Genomic DNA, 18,197 nt, shown 5'->3' with positions numbered 1-18,197 from the left:
TCAAAAAGCAGCATCAATATTTAGAAAATTTAAAAATACAGAGTCAGATTTTACTTCGTTACACCACTATGAATCCATAGTAACTCCACTAAAGTGAATGAATAATTGAGACCAGAATTTGGGTTGCAGTTTCTAGCTAATGTTGGCATATAGCAATAAATTCAGAGGTTGATAGGCGCTCTCTTAACATTCAATGGCACCCAGAACTACTTACACTGACATAGCAAATATTAATGAGCATAAGGGAGATGTCAAGAAGCAGGAGAAGGGGAATAAAGGGTGGTCTATTTTAATTTACAATCTTATACATTCCTCTATGGATACATTAACACTTGAAAAAAACAAACACACACAGTGGCGAGTCTCACAGCCCAGGTCAACTGACTCAGGCCCCCAAGACTTGTGTTACAGGGCTAAAAATAGCCATGTAGATGTTACTGCTCAAGTTGGAGCTTGGGCTCTGAGACTCTTTCCCCTCACTGCATTTCATTTTTAGTCTCATAGTCTAAGCCGAGAGCCTAAGTCAGTTGACCTGTGCCCTGAGACTCACTGCCAAAGGGTTTTTTTGTTGTTGTTTTGCAGTGTAGATGTACCCTATGGTTTGTTTTTTTTTAAACCATACCCATATCTGCTGTACCCTCAGCATGAGTTAAATCTAATTTAGTCTTATCTCTGAATTCGGCCTGAAGTTTCAATAGGTAGCTGTTTTCTCTGATGGAAGAGGTAGCATACAAGTCCAATTATACAGTAGAACCAAGGGGAGATTAGGGGACAAAAAAAATCTGCTTTTTAGTCTTTAAAATGCTGGTTAGACAGAAAAGAATCTAACAGCATAGAATGGTATGGGAGAAACAATGACAATGCTGGTCAGTCAAAGGTTATCTCTGTACTCTTACTGTGGGAGAAGTAATGAAGTCCACCACCAAAGTAATCATATCATTATTTTTGCTGCACAATTCAAATAATACTTTCCCAAACATATGTTCAATATCTGGATAAATGGAATAAATTAACTTTTACTGGTTAGTACTGACCATAAAGACTTCATTATGATGCCAGGTAGTCAAGGTTGAAGAAAATATTAGGGGACAGATTAGCAATGAAAGGTTGCGTGTACATGTGTCTGTTGCTTACTAAACAATCGGAGCTGAAGCACACTAGAAAAAGCTACATATGTGTGAACTGAAGGATATGAAAAAGCCAGTGACCTATATTTTTCAGTTATCCACATTTACCGCCTGCATAGCATAGCTGTAACATTTTCTTTAGCTAGCTAATGTAATGGTATGTCACTGTACATATGTATATATACAAGGTATATGTTTATAAGTTAAAATTGTACAGTTGCATATTCGTTATTCTTGAGACTAACCTTTTTTAATCCTTGTTTGTTACTCAATATAGCCAAAACTGGCTTAAATGTTTTGATTTGAATCAATTATTAAAAGATGTATTAGGGTAAAATCAAAGTGAGCTGATTAAAAATAAATTGTAATGAACTATGAAATCTTTTTCATGCTACTGGTAGACAAATACTGCAAAAAATATTCAAGCAATGTTCTCAAATAAAACCAACCAATACATTTCAGCTATATTTATGATGCTTTTTGAGTCATATTTCATATTCACATAGATTATTCTTCATTTGCAAGAATGATTGTGAAATGTGATAATCTTGCTGATAATTGTGTTAATGTGTTTGTGCCAAGGATTACACTAAATGTGTTGCATTATGAAATCTCGGATTTCTCTCCGAGAGTCACTCATTCAGGGGCCAGAACCAATATCATGTGCTATATGTGATCAGTTATACAGCACAAATAACAAATAGCCAACTTGAATAGATTGTGAACAACCCACTGGCCAATCTATGTTCAGATACAGTCTTTGTTGAACAATTTAGACTAGCAAACATTTTCATAAAAATCAATTTCCCCCCCACAGATTACAGGGCAAAATACATCAAATAAATTATTTGTTCTGAATATTGCCAGCTGTAATCCATACTATATTCAGAAGACTGTACTGAAGTAGCAATGCTTTTCTTTCAGATTCCTCTTGAGAGGTGAGATGGTATAGTGCCTTTTCTCCAAGAATTGTGCACTTCATAGATAGAGCATCAAGCCTGGGATGATCATGGGGAGACATCCAGTGGACAGTTTCAGGTATGGAAACACTGCTACTGATCATCTGAATACTAGGCTGTCAATTAATCGCAGTTAACGCATGTGATTAACTCAAAAAAATTAATTGCAGTTAATCGCACTGTTAAACAATAGAATACCAACTGAAAATTATTAAGTATTTTGGATGTTTTTCTACAATTTCCAACAGATCAATTTCAGTTACATCACAGAATATAAAGTGCACAGTGCTCACTTTATATTTTTTTATTACAAATATTTGCACTGTAAAAACGATAAGAGTATTTTTCAATTCACCTCTTACAAGTACTGTCGTGAAATCACTCTAGCATGGAAGTGCAACTTACAAATGTAGATTTTTTCTGTTACATAACTGCACTCAAAAACAAAACAATGTAAAACTTTAGAACCTACAAGTCCTCTCAGTCCTACTTCTTGTTTAGCCAATTGCTCAGAGAAACAGGTTTGTTTACATTTGCAGAAGATAATGCTGCCTGCTTCCTGTTTACAATGTCACCTGTGACTTCAGCCTGCAGCCACTGGGAGCTGCAGGGTATCACCACCTCCGGTGGTGGCCAAGCACTGCAGGGTACCCTTGCCACCACCAGTGATGGGGAGGAATCCCCCAGCAGCTCCCCAGCCACCAGGGCCATGGACAGTGGGCTGGGCATCCCACAGCAGCTCCCCAGCTGCTGTAAGCGGGGTTTCCTCCCAGCCACTGGGCAGAGGCTGCAGCTCCCAGCTACAGCAGGGCAGGGTGCTGGACCCTCTTCCCTCCCTGTTTTGTCATGGACATTTTTAGTAAAAGTCAGAGACAAGTCATAGCTTCCGTGAATGTTTGTTAATTGCCCGTGACCAGTCCATGACAAAAGCCTTAGCTATTGGCAATCTTTCCTCTCGTATAGGATATTGGCACTCTACATCTTTGGATAAAGGATCTCACCTCCTGAACTCTGTTGAACTCGCCAGCACAAAGCCCTGAGTCAACAAACATGTTAACATATTCTATGTTCCTGGATACGCAATAAACTGCCAGATGTTATCAGCTAGTTATCTTAGTAGGTTTGAAGCCCACATATTTAAAATTCTAATTTTCACACTTTCAGTTTTCTTGAATCTCTGATATTGAGGATGATACATAGAGATTATAAAGCATTCTAAATTAATAGTAAACTGCACCAGGATGTAAAGATAAATTGCTATTCAAAAATATAACACTAGATTTATTTAAAGATTGATCTTCAGGCCCCATGAGAAGTGTAATAGAAATATGGGGTTAAAATCTGTGCCTACTCTTCATCCAATGGATTCGCTTCAATGGGACTACACACAGAATATAAATTGTGGTTCTTCATCACAAGCCAGGGGAAGTCCCAGGCCCAAATCAGTCTTTAGTGCTTCCCTCTAAGCTCCATTTATTGTCCAAACAACCAACAAACTCACAAAAAGAAAACAAAGCTTCCAGCTAGAGTCAACTCCAAGGGTTTCCCACCTAGAATCTCCCTTCCTCAGGGACTACTGCAGGAGGCTATCCTTTCCTCTGCAGTCCATCACTTTCCTGCAGCTTTTTATAGGGAACACCTTCTCATCTGGGTCTAATTAGTGAACAGGTCAGACTTAGCTGCAGGCCCCTGAAGTGGGAGACCACCTTTTTAAGTATTCAAGTAAATCTATTTATTCATGTCTGAATATCGGTGACATCACATCAGAATTTTTGGAAGCCATCACAATCACTGTTCCCTCTAAGCTGTGCGCGTGCACACAGATCCTAAACCCCGCGCACACGGCGAAACACCACGTGCACAAAAAATTGCACAGAAGCACAAGAATTCGCACAGAAGAAATTTTTTTGTGTACGTGGCCTGTCAAAAATTAGAGGGAACACTGGTCACAATGCAACGCTAACTTTGAGCACTCAGCATCTGTCCTTCAGTGATCTGTCGCAGACCATCCGTCCATCTCCTCACTAGTTGTCCTGTACTACAATAAATCATAATAACTTTCTCAAGGTTATTTCCATCTCTATGCTATAATGAGACCAAAGTAAATAAGTTTTCATCTGTTGATTTCTGATATCAGTGCCTGCTGCTCTCCAATAATATTTCTAATTTTGGCATTTGTCTTCCCCCCATCAAGCAGATATGCAAGAGGCTTCGCCAGAACCACATTTCAAAAGCACCCATTTTCTTTTTGCCAGCAGCATTAACTTCCCAAGACATGCATCCATAAAATAGTACTGAAAAAAATATTAGACTTTCACCAGCTGCACCTTCATATACTTTAAGATACCACAGTTTTTCCACACTTTCTTAAGGAAGACCATAGCTGAGCGAGCAGTCCTTGTGACAGGAAGCAATTCATTTCAGAATTTAGGCAATAAACTTGTATATCATACAGTTTTTCTAGGTCTTCTCTCTAAAGTGATGTTATAATTTTTTGTGCAAAGAAGTTTTTCTGCAGATTTAAAAATATAATCCAAATGTCTGGAGAATATTTTTACTTGCATATATAAAAATATCTTTCTAGACAGAAAACACGTCTTTTTATGTTGACAATAAAATGTGCTTTTTTTTTGGTGAAATTTCTGTCAACTATCTTCATAGAAAGGTTATAAAATCACCAAACTACAGTATACTAAATGAAAGCCCTGAATTGCTTTTGCAATTTGAGTCTGGAAAAAGGAAAGACGAAAATTATGACAAAGGAGCTTATTCCAAAGCAAGCTCCTTGCAAGTCCAGTGGAAGTCATTCGGAGTTGCTGCCACTCAGTACCTGTCAGGATCAGCTCATAAAGCACAGTTCCATCATAGAATGCAAGAGGAGCAATCATATAAAATGACATATTTAGTCATAAACTTTAATTTCTTACATCCTACTTGTGTTGTACAATGTAATTAAGGGAGATGTGGAAAAGTTGGTAAATGAGACTCAAAACTTAGGAAAATAAAAAACAAAGCCATTTTTTCCCTTCTTTCCTGTACCACTTTCTTCTTGATGGAAATGTCTCTGTTGCATCCATTATCATGCGTGTTAGTGCCCTCTCCTCTGCAATCTCTCAAGGCAGAAACCCTAATTATAGTCAAAATTAAATATATAAAAAGGACACACTGAAACTTTATCATTCTGTTTTGTAAAAGTAGGTTACTTATTTCCTTTCCATGGTAGCCATAGCTGAACTATTGTATATAGCTGCCCATAGCCAAAGGCTGTTTTCTTTTATAAGTAATGGGGAGGCTACAAATTATGTGGATTTGGCTGACTTAAAATTACAAAGGATAAAACAAGTGCTTTGCATCACTTTGGAATACACAGCAAGGTAAATTGTGTGGTCAACACCATGAGACAGACTTGTATGGAAAAGTCCTACAGCATTTCAGAGGGATGAAACCAATAAGCATCTACAGAAATTGAATGAAGTTCTACAGAACTGACAAAAAAACCCGACAGAACTTAATAGAAAATTAGATCCTTTCTATAGTTCTTTTTAAAAATCATATATAACTATAGCAGATTTATAATTCTTTATTAAATTCTACGGTATTTCTATTCAGGTCTATAGAAGATGAGTAAAATAAAGACATTCATCACATACTTTCATCAGAATATAATATACTCTGTTCTTCAGTGTTATAATACATCTTTAAGTACCTACTCCCACTCACCCACATGGGCAACTTTCTGGGAGAGCAAGGGGTTTCTCGGGACTCTGTCCCCCATCTTTGGATAATCTAATCCACTAACTCAAATTCGACTACCATCTCTATACAGATGACTCACAGATCCACCTCTTTACTCCAGACCTGTCTCCTATCCAAACTAAAATTTTAGTCTCTCTGATATCTCTTTGTGGGTGTCTAGCCATCAGCTCAAGCACAACACGGCTAAAATGGAGCTCTCAATCTTCACCCCCAAGCCCTCTCTGCTACCTCTTCTCTCAACCACTGTGGATAACATCATCATGCTGACTGTCACTCATGTCAGTAACCTGGAATGTCAACTTCCACTTGCACCTCTCTCTGGGTCCTCACACCTATGCTACAATTAAATCTTGCTGATTCTCTCCAATATAATATCTCTAATATATAGCCTTTGCTATCCATCCACACAGATGAAACTCTAGTCCAGACTCTCATTACCTCACGTAATATCTCAATTACTACAACATACCTTTCCCTGGCTTGGCAAATCCAATCTTGCCCTGTTCGTATCCATTCAGAATGTTGTTGCAATGATCATTGTTCTAGCCTGTCACTTTGACCACAGTGCCCCTCTTTGCTTCCCTCTCTCTTCTATATTGCATCGAACATAAGCTACTTATCTTCACTGTATGCCCTTTCCGACCTATCCCTACTCTACCTATCATCTCTCATTCACTATTAAGAGATTGGTTTAGGCCTCAGATTGACCCATGTTGCCTGCCTCCATCACCCACTTGTTACACTTTCACACAAAAGCATCTACATGCTTTCATGCTCCCCAACATCCTTGAAAGGTGCTCCACATAAATATCTGCAAAGCTACCTCACTATCCTCCTTCAAATCCATCCTTAAAACTCTCCTTGGTTAGGCCAATGGTGTATGGAGGTCACTGCCTATCATGCAGCCCAAATATTGTCTCATTATTTCCTTGTACTCCCCTAAAAGGTCTGTCCATATCCATCTCTTGCGTCTTGTCTTATATTTAGATTGCAAGCTCTTTGGGACAAGGACCATCTTTTTGGTCTATGTTTGTACAGCATCTAGTACAATGGCATCCTCTCCGAAGACTAGGGTTTCTCGGTGCTACAGTAAATCAAATAAATAATAATAATTGTTATGTCCTTAAAAGCCTGCTATGGAAACCTCCTACAAAATTTAAAAGAAAATATTGTTGAATTATCTGCAGAATTGTAGAGGGTGGTTGAAAAATCATTTAGAACTGATCTTATTCTCCATTAAATTCCATAGATTTTTAGAATAATTTGTACAGAACTCTGTTGTTTCATCTCTAATAAATACAAGAGGACTTTCTCATAAGAAATTTCAGAGGAAGAATGATCAGGCATCAGTATTTTAAGACTGAACTTTCAGAGAGCAGGCAAAGCAGGCATCTGATTATTAGTGTAATACATTATAGTTTTGGACTACAGCAATGGAATCAATGTAGTTAGAAGTGGGGCTGAAAACATTAATAAAATTGTTTGAAAATTCAATTTTTTTAAAAAAAGTGTTTTTATTTTAATAATTAGGTCTTACTAAATACGTGGTTAAGAATCACAGACAACTAATTCAGAAAACATCACTGAAAGGAATGAAAAGACTATAAAAATAGCCAAAGAAGTACCAAAACAACTGTGTGTGTACCAGTCTTTATCTGCCATATATAAATGCCTATTTAATCCTAATATTCAAGGACACACATACAGGTCCCTTGAAGAGAGGCCTATCAAAAGGCAAAGTAGAAAAGGGGTTCCCGGGAACCAGGTTAGGTCAGATACTGTCAAGGTAGACATGACACTGATGACCAGGGACTGGGCAGAAAGCCATCTCATATGCCTAGCTGGGGATGTTAAGGAGGTGGTGGATAAGATGACCAGGATGGAGAAGACCCAGACAGACAAGGGAACCCACACTGATGCAGAATAGGCTGTGGTAGGGACTCAGACCCTGGAGGAGAGGATGCTGGAGGATCCAGTGGGACAGGTAAAAGAGCTGTAGGAGAAGTTGGCAGCTGCTGAGGAGGCCCTGCATATAGCCGAGGGGAACTTAGAGAGTTCCAGAGGAACCAGGCCTAGTATGCTACTGAGGAGAAGGAAAATGTGTGTGAAAAGGTGTGCAACAAGAGAGGGATAACCTGCAGGCGCAGCCCAGACTTGTGCAGGGCAGGAGACATCCCTACCCCTGAGAATTGTAGTCTTAAGGGGGAGGGTGCATGATGGGGCATCTGCCCCACACTGGCCCATAAGTGGTAACAGAGCCCTAGGAAGGCTGTGCAGGAGGCAGCCAATTAGAGAACGGCTGTGAGAAGCAGCCAATCAGGGATGGGCTGGCCCACGAAAGAAGAGCTGCAGGGCAGAGCAGTTTCAGTAGCTGCCTGGAGCTTGGGGGGGGGGGGGGAGAAGATCAGGCTCCTAGCAAGAGGAAGGAGAACCAGCATCCTGGACAAAGCAGTGCTGCCAGGAGGGACCGGGGAAGCCAGAGAGAGCTCCTGGCTAGCTGCTAAGATTGGCCGGCCGAAGCCCTGAGTTAAGCCCTGAGACACCACCAGAAGAGGTTGAAGAGCTAATTCCCATAAGAACCAGTAGGAGGTGCCACAATGGTGAGTCACACCCCTATCACACCTTGACTCAGAGAGGGGCATTAGTGGACCAGAAAATGTGATAATTAAACACAAGGCCTAACTCTGCAACCTCTGCTTATGCATATAGTGCTATTACAATCAACAGGACTATCTGCATGAGTAAATACTAGTAAGAATTGTAATATTAGGGCCACAGAAATCTTTTATATCTGTCGCTAGCAGAAATCTTGCTTTCAGAAATGAGTGATATGAAAAAGAACAAACATTCTGTAAAATAAAACTTGTAGGAGAATCTGATTTGTGCCAGCACGTCTGCAGTTTTCCTCAGGTATTACAGCACTTTCACTAGTATATTTTCTCCTGGTTTCCAGTTGTCCACATTATTTGCTGTATTGCTAATGCAATAAATTCAGAAGTATAATAACTCAGATCACGAGGCTGGGAGTTGGTAAGCCTGGGCTGTATTCCTGACTTTACTCACTGACTCACTTTGTAATCTACATTTAGCAAATTTCTTAACCGCTCAGTTTATCCTTCTGAAAAATACATATAGTAATAGGTGAATATATCTCACAAGGTTATTGTGAATTTTAATTAAATAAAAAATCCTAGTATGTAAATATACTTTGAGATCATTGCATAAAAAGGCACTATAAAATATTAAAGTTAATAAATGCATTTTAAAAATTCAAACAAATATAGTCACATGGGCCTCTACTAAGGGCCTTATGCCAGTTTATGCTGGTAGGCATCAGCATAAATCCTGGGTGAATTTAACTCACGCAATTTTCTATTATATATCACTGCACATATGCATGTAGCCATGTATTTTCCACATCTCTACTTTATTAGAAAGCTCACAGTAATAACATATTTCCAGTGCTACAACTGCAATAAGCCTTCACATATTTTCCATTATCCTTTTGTACTGTCTGCAGAATTAGAAGAGGTAGACTGCTTTCTATCAAACAGAAATTCATATTTACACAGTGATCTTACAATCAGAACACTGATTATTAATTAAAAACACACCGAAGTGCCTGATCAGTTTCTTTCATGGTTCAGCGTTTTCCTGTTACAAAGAAAATTTGTACCTCTAAGCCTTATACAATATTATTCTTTGTGGATCAAAAATCCTGGTTGCCATGGAAACTGTAAAAAAGAAAATCAGTCATGACAAAGCAATAGAATAACGGAAAACATCTGCTGTGAAATCACTCACTGGCTCAGGTTTTCCTATCAGAAATACTTGAGTGAATTCAACTTGAAATTAAAGCATTTCTTAAAATCTAAGTCCCAAACTACAAATGTTTAGTGAGTTTAAGGCATTCAGATATGTACTATCTCTATAGATTGGAAGGAGGTAACACTTTTTGTGTGTGTATACTATATAAAAACAGAATTGTGTAAATAAAATATGCTGTTTTTCTTTGCTAGACCTTTTATTAAAAGCTGTTTTGTGGATGCAGACGCATTTGGCACAGAATGTTTACTGTGCTAATGATCCATCTTGCTCAATGCCTCTATACACAGGACAATGAAATAAACCACATACACAAAAAGAGATGTAAGACCCTTGATAAGAAATGCCAAAAGGGGATAATTATATTTGGCAGGCAACATAAAATAAACTGTGTTGTAGTTTAAAACAGTACATCAAGAGTCACAGATCAATCATCTTTCCTTTTGCTGCTCTATTAACATTTCTCATTCAGAAAAAAATACCCTAAAATTAATATCAAACTGTATCTGAAAAATCATTTGCCACGTAAAAATAGAATGAAAAATAAGAGTCCAAGCCAGAGTCATGCAATTCCTGTTCAAATACGAATGGCTTGTGGGGATCAGGTTGTGAATGACAACTATGGTGGTCAAAGATCCATATAATACCCTGGAATTCATGATCCTGTCAAACTTAGCCTCTGAATTATTCCATTATAGGGCTATATAGTGAGAAGTGCTTGATTTATCCTCTTGTCAAATGTGTATAATAATGTAAAAGGTCTTGAGATTGCTGCATGAAAGGCACTACATAGAAATGCAGTTGAGAATATTAGGCTTAAGGGCCCAAATCCTAAATTTGAAATGCCAGGGCACAATCCTGAAGTGCCTTCCACAGGGTGCAGGTCATAAACACAGCAGAATAGGATGGATTTAAAAAATAATAATAATATAATAATAATAATATTTTTAAATTAATTTTTATTTAAATCAGACTTTCACTAAATACTTTAATTTTTAATATTAAATACATCTATAAAAACTAAGGTTGTCATAATTTTAAATATCTATGAAAATAATTTAAATGAAAACAATCAAGTAGTATATAGTTGCTGTCAAAGTTTTAAACAAAGCCAAACCACTTAAGCCATCACTTTTCCTGGGTGGAAACTTGCATCTCTCTCCTTTCAGAATGACATTTTAAGGCTTCTCAGGCTCCCTGATTATCAGACATACCCATTCTCCTCCATATTTGACCTAGACTATACCCTTTACCAGAGTTGTGCAGCAATCATGTAAATCCTCTGCACAGCTTACAACCAATTAACTGTGCTGTTGTGGATCAGGGGTAGTTTCCAGAGGAATTTTTACCCACTTGAGCACTGTAATGAGAATTTTTTAATTTCTCAAAGCTATAGGGGAATAGGATTATAGTACTTAGAAATCATGTTCTGCACCTTTTCCCCTGTTTTGCAAAGACTGCAAATGTAAGGACAACTTGCCTCAAAGAGTCAAGAAATATCAATTTACAAGAGACTATAAAAGCTGGGTAGGCAAAACTTGAATTGGTGACTTCTCACGGTATACCTTTATCATTTTACTTAGGTGGTGTTGTCACTTTGACACTCATGGGAAGCAGTGGAAACACTTAAGAGTGCCTTTTTTTAGGGTGAGCTAGGAAGCAGCAGAATAACTTTAGAATGATATAAATAAATAAAAGTTTATACATATAAGAAAAAGGCCAGATAAATATTTGAGTTGATCTCTCAGCACCTAGTGTAACATCTATTGGAATAATAATTTCATCAAGAAAGAAAAATCTTTCTTAGCTCTATAAATATTAAGCAGTCTTTATCACCACAGCCAAACAGATGCATTTTTCTCTCCTTTAACTGTTCTCCCAAATCAGCCACTAAGCAACTATCTTTAAATGATTTCCCAGCCCTGTTTATATTTAGCTGTTTAAAAAAAGAAAACAAAAAACACAACCCAGTGCAACTCACTCCACCAATCACTGTAGAAACAGAATATGCCAATAGCTTTATAACAATTCTCTGGTTACTAGGTAACCTATAGTGGTAGTTAAAGAACAGAGCTATTTCTATTTCATGTCAACCAATGTCAAAGTGCTAAATTAGGCTGTATTCCATTCTGTATGTTTTAAACCAGTTTTTGTTTTAAAATTACTAAAATTCACAGTAACAGCATTCTATATCGTATATAACTAAATACAATATGGTGGTTTGCTTTTTCCATACTACCAGTGTCTGAACACAAAATAGGGGAAGTTAATAGTAAACAAATATCTATCATTAACAAGACATGATATTGCTCAACACAAAACAAATAATGATTAAGGCATTATACCATATAACTGCATGTAAAAAAATTGTTTTGAAGTGTGATTAGGAACCCAGTGGAAGGAAAAAAGTCAGACTGTGTTAAAGTTCTGGGTTCAAATTTAGGAAGTTTGAAATTTCCCAGACTATTTGAATGCATCGAACTCAAACCAGAATTTAGATTTCTCTCATTTCAACAAACATTCCACAAAAACACGTTTAAAGCAATATTGTTGGATATTCCAACCATTTCATAATATGGAATAAGTATGGAGTAAGTCATTGTGGATACTTCTCTGGAGACTTCCACACAGTGTGCAGCAGCAGTCAAAAAAGCAAATGGGATGTTAGGAATCATTAAAAAAGGGATAGAGAATAAGACGGAGAATATCTTATTGCCCTTATATAAATCCATGGTACACCCACATCTTGAATACTGCATACAGAGGTGGTCCCCTCATCTCAAAAAAGATATACTAGCATTAGAAAAGGTTCAGAAAAGGGCAACTAAAATGATTAGGGGTTTGGAATGGGTCCCATATGAGGAGAGATTAAAGAGGCTAGGACTTTTCAGCGTGAAAAAGAGGGGACTAAGGGGGGATATCATAGAGGTATATAAAATCATGAGTGGTTTGGAGAAAGTGAATAAGAAAAAGTTATTTACTTGTTCCCATAATATAAGAACGAGGGGCCACCAAATGAAATTAATGGGTAGCAGGTTTAAAACAAATAAAAGGAAGTTCTTCTTCACACAGTGCAGTGTCATCCTGTGGAACTCCTTGCCTGAGGAGGTTGTGAAGGCTAGGACTATAACAGGGTTTAAAAGAGAACTGGATACATTCATGGAGGTTAAGTCCACTAATGGCTATTAGCCAGGATGGGTAAGGAATGGTGTCCCTAGCCTCTGTTTGTCAGAGGGTGGAGATGGATGGCAGGAGAGAGATCACTTGATCATGACCTGTTAGGTTCACTCTCTCTGGGGCACCTGGCATTGGCCACCGTCAGTAGACAGGTTACTGGGCTGGATGGACCTTTGTCGGACCCAGTATGGCCATTCTTATGTTCTTCTTAAGTATACTTGAACAGTTGAGGTTAAAATGTTTAACAGACACATTTAAATAATTCATGTTCAAATAGTTATACGCAGGAAATAGAAAGAATCTGTGCAAGTGCTTTAATTTTTCATGCTCCATTCTTTATCTTACGCCCTAGTCCCTAGCTGGAATAACAGGCAGCTGAAATCTTTAACACACATGAAGAAGTGGTGTAAGCTCCTCAAGTAGTCAGAGGTTTCAAACACAAACCAGGAGGCAGAATGTATTATAGCAGAGTTCATAGTTCAGAATCTGTATACAGAATGGTCAGTCCCAAATTACCTATTTTACAGTCAGTTTAATGATGCTTATTATTTTAATGACCAAAATTACTCTAGTCTTTTTTGTTGTTATTGTTTTGACAATACCATTTAAATAGAACATAGTAATCTGGGAGTCAGATATTGCAGTGATCTGCTGCTGAGCCAACTTGTTCCTTCCTGCTCCCACTTTACCACTGACACACTCCTAGGCTGAAACGGCCTCAGGAGAGTTATTAAAATCACATCAATAAAGTTCCTAAAACGTTACATTAGTTAGCACTTGCTGTACAACATTGCCATTCTCAGAATGCCAGATTTGCTAAGTGAATGTTTGGACGTTTGAAGTGTTCTTGATGTCATTACTCCATTGGTCACCCAGAGAAACACCCCTTCCCACCAGAGGACATGGAGCACAATAATCCTGTTGGAAAAACTAGGCGGAGCAATTCCTTTTGTGTCACTAAGGGGAGCAAAGACTCTGGTGTACACAGATGGAAAATTGGATGCCCTCCTCATTCTAATGAACACATTGTTTGTAGTCCTGGCACTGTTCACTCTGCTTGCACATACCATCTGTTTCCCCTACTCTCTGCCAGTCTTGCCTATTTAGATTGTAAGCAATTTGGGGCAGAGGACTAACTCTTATTCTATGACAACAGTGCCTAGCACAATGGGGTCCCGTTCTTGACTGACTGCTAGCCACTACCCTGATAAACATGATTAATAATCCAGCAAGATGGTGAAGACCATCTGAGACAGAGTGAGGGGAGTTTTCAATTATCTTTACATTAAGTTTCTTAGGTGTAATTATTGCAGTTTTCATTTTAAGCCCTTGCTATATTAAGGACTACTATATTTACATTGTGCTGAAGGGGTTACCTTGCTAAACATTAATTTAATAGCAGGGTAAAAAAGGCCTGTAAAACCTCTTCAAATTGCTGGTGTGCAAGTTACTGGTGTGCAAGGGTTAAAGTGCTGGGAAGTGGCAGGGGAAGCAAAGATTTCCTCCTCTGCTAAAAGCAGAAGAGTGTTTCTGCTCCTTTCCCTGGCTGAAGTAAGCCATGCTCCCTCACAGCTACCTCTTCTCCTTTGTTGGTGCAATGAGAGCTCTCCCTCCTGTTTCAGTCTATTCTAACTACTGGTTACTGATACTTTTTTATTTTCTTGATTATGCATTACTTTCATTAGAGCTAGGAGTGACGTCTTTCAGTTCACAATCCTTTTACTATTCCTCAACTTTTTTGAAAACCCCTATGATTGTCTCTATGCTGAGCTTTTTCTTAAAAACCTCAAAGCAAAGTTACAGAGTAATGCAAACACTGGTGCTGTCTAAGTTAGTGGTCTCACCATTCCTACCACCGATGGAGCTGTGCTAATCATAGCACAATGATGGAATTTTTAAGAAAAACCTCAGTGCGGATAAGGTTATGTGCAGAGGAAAGAAAGCTGATTAACAGAAAATAATTCTTAATGCTAAGAAATATCTTTTTTCAGCATAAACTTAAGAACATTTTAGTGAAATGGCTACGTACACTAACCTTGCTTTGAAAATTTTCCTCCCTTATAAAAAGTTACAAAGGGCAGATGGCCACCCAACTTCCATTGCAAGTCAATGGGAGTTGGGCACCTAACTTCTCTTTGTGCTTTGAAAATACCTACCACAGGCTATAATCTGACTGCTTTTTTGTTTTAAATCTTGTGCAGTCTGGCTTTGCCAATTATGTAGAAATTCAGCAGCCATGTCAGATTTTTAAAAGACATTAGTTGCACTAGAAAATACAGAGTGTACTTACAACAATCACAAGAGTGCCAGTCTGCAACCTCTTGTCTCTTGAGGGAGGAAATGTACTTCAGTTTACTTTTCTTGACTTATTGCACAGCTTTAAGCTTTGAGTGTTATATTTTAAAATACTAGCCCAATTTCATCCCTGCATAATTGCAGGGATTTCAGGTAAATTTTCCCAAATTTGATATGTGTCAAATTACTTCCTCAGATAGATTCACCGCTTGAAAAATCTGAATTGTATAAAGGACATAAAATCTTTTCCCTATCACTTTGTCTCAGTCTCACCTGAAATACATCATAGGTAAAGATCTATGGAACAGTGACGAGAGTAAGAAGTGATATTTAGTTTTAATTATCAGAACATAATGAATTTTTAATTATAACAGCTCATCTGTCCTTGTAAATCTGTGAACAACATGTATTTGAGGTTGTATTTTCCCTCAACAACCATTCAACTAACATGATCAATTGACTTTTAGTGTAATACTGTAATCAGATTAACAGCATTTTACAGCAGATTTACTCTATCTTTATTATTTTAGCTCAAGACAAGGTTTCATAGCTCATTTACCTGAAATCTACATGGGAAATTAATATTGCAGCTTGTCATGTGATCAGCTATTAGTTAACCAGTCATACATTAAGTTGTGTAATAAAATCCTGTTGTTTTATTCATTAATTTTCTTGCCTGTTTTTTCCCCCTCTGGCCCTAAACCGTGTAAAAGAAATTTACCATGGTCTAAAAATGGGTAGCAGTTTTCATCATCACAATGCCATTGTGATACTGTCTTCCCAGTAAGGCAAAAAATTCGGGGGGGGGGGGGTTAGTAAAAAAAAATCCAACCACATTCTTATCCTACATCCTTCACTACTGTACGAAGAACCATGTCAGCTGCCTTAGTGTTGCTTGGGAAGGGAAGTGTAGAGGCACTGATTTAGGGCTTGTCTACACTACAGACACTACTGTGGCACAGCAGCTGCGTATATTGTAGTGCCATATTGTAGACACGGTCTACAGAGACAGAAGAGGCAGTAGCTAGTGGTGCTCATACTGAGGTTGTGAATTTTTCATTCCCCTGAATGACACTGCTTGGTTGACCCACGTTTTAGGGACACACCGGGCCTCACACTCTCATATCCAGACAGTATCTCCAATTACTGATCGAGTATATTACTACGTAACATGTTTCTTTTCCCATTAATGTTGGCAGGCCTAGAGGATTCAATATCAATATGCACTTCCACTCTGATGGAAAAGCTGAGGTTTTGTAGGTTGCAACCATGGTTGAAAATTAATTCAGATCCCTGGGGCCTTTGAAAATGGCAAGTCTAATGCAGTTGCCGAGGGCCACAGAAGATATATGGCATGGAAATTCTACACTACATGGAATTAGTTGCTCCATGGCTTTGGGTGTTTACAATGTTCCCTGAAAAATTAAAGCTTTCATTAAGAGAGAGAAAGCAGATGTGTATGTAAACATCCAGCCCTCCTGGGCAGTGGCAAGAGGAGGTCAACTGCCCATCTACCCACACCGCTGGGACTCTCCTGGACAGCTCACACCCCACCACGTTTGGCCACTGCTGCCACTCAGGCCTGGGCTCCCTTTACTTTTTCCCTTACTCCTGGTCTCTCTATGGCTAACGCTCCGCCCGCAGGGGCCATTTGCTCCTTGCCCACCTGAGGCTGCCCCTCCTACGTGGGCCGGGCTTCCTCCGTTGGCTCACCCGCTCCTCCACGCCACCCGCCAGAGGGGCCTGCGCTCCCCTCAGCTAGGCTCCGGCTCCCTCCTGCCCCTACCCGCCCTATGGCTGCCCCTGCTGCTGGGGCTCACCCCCCTGCAGCTCCCGCCCGGGTTCTCCCTCTCGCCGCCCATTACCGTAGCACCCGGCGCCTTCCACTCACAGCCAACAGCACAGTGCGCTGGTCTCCCGTGCCGGGGCCCCCCCAGCCCTTGCGGCTCCCTGGCTGCGCCGGGGCCCTCGCATCCGCTTCCCCTCCCAGGGGGCCCTTCCCCCGCCGCGCCGCGCCGCGCCGCCTGGGCCCCCATTTCGTCTGTCCTGTGCCGCCCTCGCTGCCCCAGCGCCTCCCCTTACCTGGCTGGGGCTGCCCACAGCGTAGCTCGTTGCTAGGCAGGGGCTCGGCCCTGCCCGCCCGCCGTTGAGCCGAAGGGGGGTGGCCGGCCCCTCGGCCGGCCGCTGCCCGCACGGCTCACTCCGCTTTACGGGGCGGCACCTGCAGCCTCCCGCGAGCGCGGGGACAGGCGGGGCGGCTCCGCTGTGGCCGGCGGCCGGCTGCACTGGGCGGCATTAGCCCCTAGGTGGTGCTGTTGTACAGCCTCGTTCTCTATCCACTACGGCCGCTGCTCCCCGCCGGCGAGGCCGGGAGCGCCGCAGCTCCCAAGCCAGCCGCAGGGCACTGGAGCGGGAGCGGCTCTCAAGGGGCGACGGGAGCGGCACGGCAAGTCTGCTTTTCACAGCGATGGACCCTGGTGCGCTTTCTGTTTGGGCAGGAGAAAAGGAGGACTTGTGGCATCATCGATGAAGTGAGCTGTAGCTCACGAAAGCTCATGCTCAAATAAATTGGTTAGTCGCTAAGGTGCCACAAGTCCTCCTTTCCTTTTTGCGAATACAGACTAATGCGGCTGCTACTCTGAAACCTGTTTAGGAAGAGATCCTCCCAGCTGTGAACCGGTGCAGGGATGGCTTCTCTAGTCTGGATGCACACATTATCTGTAACAGAGGTGTGAATTGCCCAATTCAGCTCACTAGAGCACTGGCCCTAAAATGCAACAATAACAAGCGAAAAAATCTAAAGTACTATTTAAATGCTGATCATTTAGTAGAAGTAGCCAACATGTCTGGTTTCATTTGAAAGGGTATTCTACAAGAAGTAGGTTGCAAGATTTAAAGATATAAAAACTGAATGCCCAATCATGTTGTAGCTTCGCTGCTAGAATTCTGGAGACAGGAAGGAAAAGAGTGAAATAAAATCATATTTCTATTTATATAATAATATTACAGAAGTTAGAAATTAAAAGTGACCTATTAAATCAGCCTTTCCTCCTTCTCT

General features: G+C 40.0%; 1 protein-coding gene across 1 annotated transcript in view; it reads right to left on the bottom strand.

Moving 5' to 3' along the window:
• CSRNP3 (cysteine and serine rich nuclear protein 3) overlaps positions 1 to 17,358 on the bottom strand; it is a 160,272-nt gene extending 142,914 nt beyond the window's left edge. Inside the window, exon 1 of the mRNA XM_084642748.1 lies at positions 17,222 to 17,358. The gene's annotated coding sequence lies outside the window, so the exon portion shown is untranslated. The remainder of the gene's footprint in view (positions 1 to 17,221) is intronic.
• Between the last annotated feature and the right edge of the window lie 839 nt (positions 17,359 to 18,197).

The sequence above is a fragment of the Lepidochelys olivacea genome (assembly GCF_965140295.1).
Source record: "Lepidochelys olivacea isolate rLepOli2 genome assembly, chromosome: 11".
Classification (NCBI taxonomy): Eukaryota; Metazoa; Chordata; order Testudines; family Cheloniidae; genus Lepidochelys; species Lepidochelys olivacea.
The sequence above is the reverse complement of the archived record's forward strand: the minus strand, read 5'-3'. Positions and strand labels throughout refer to the sequence as shown.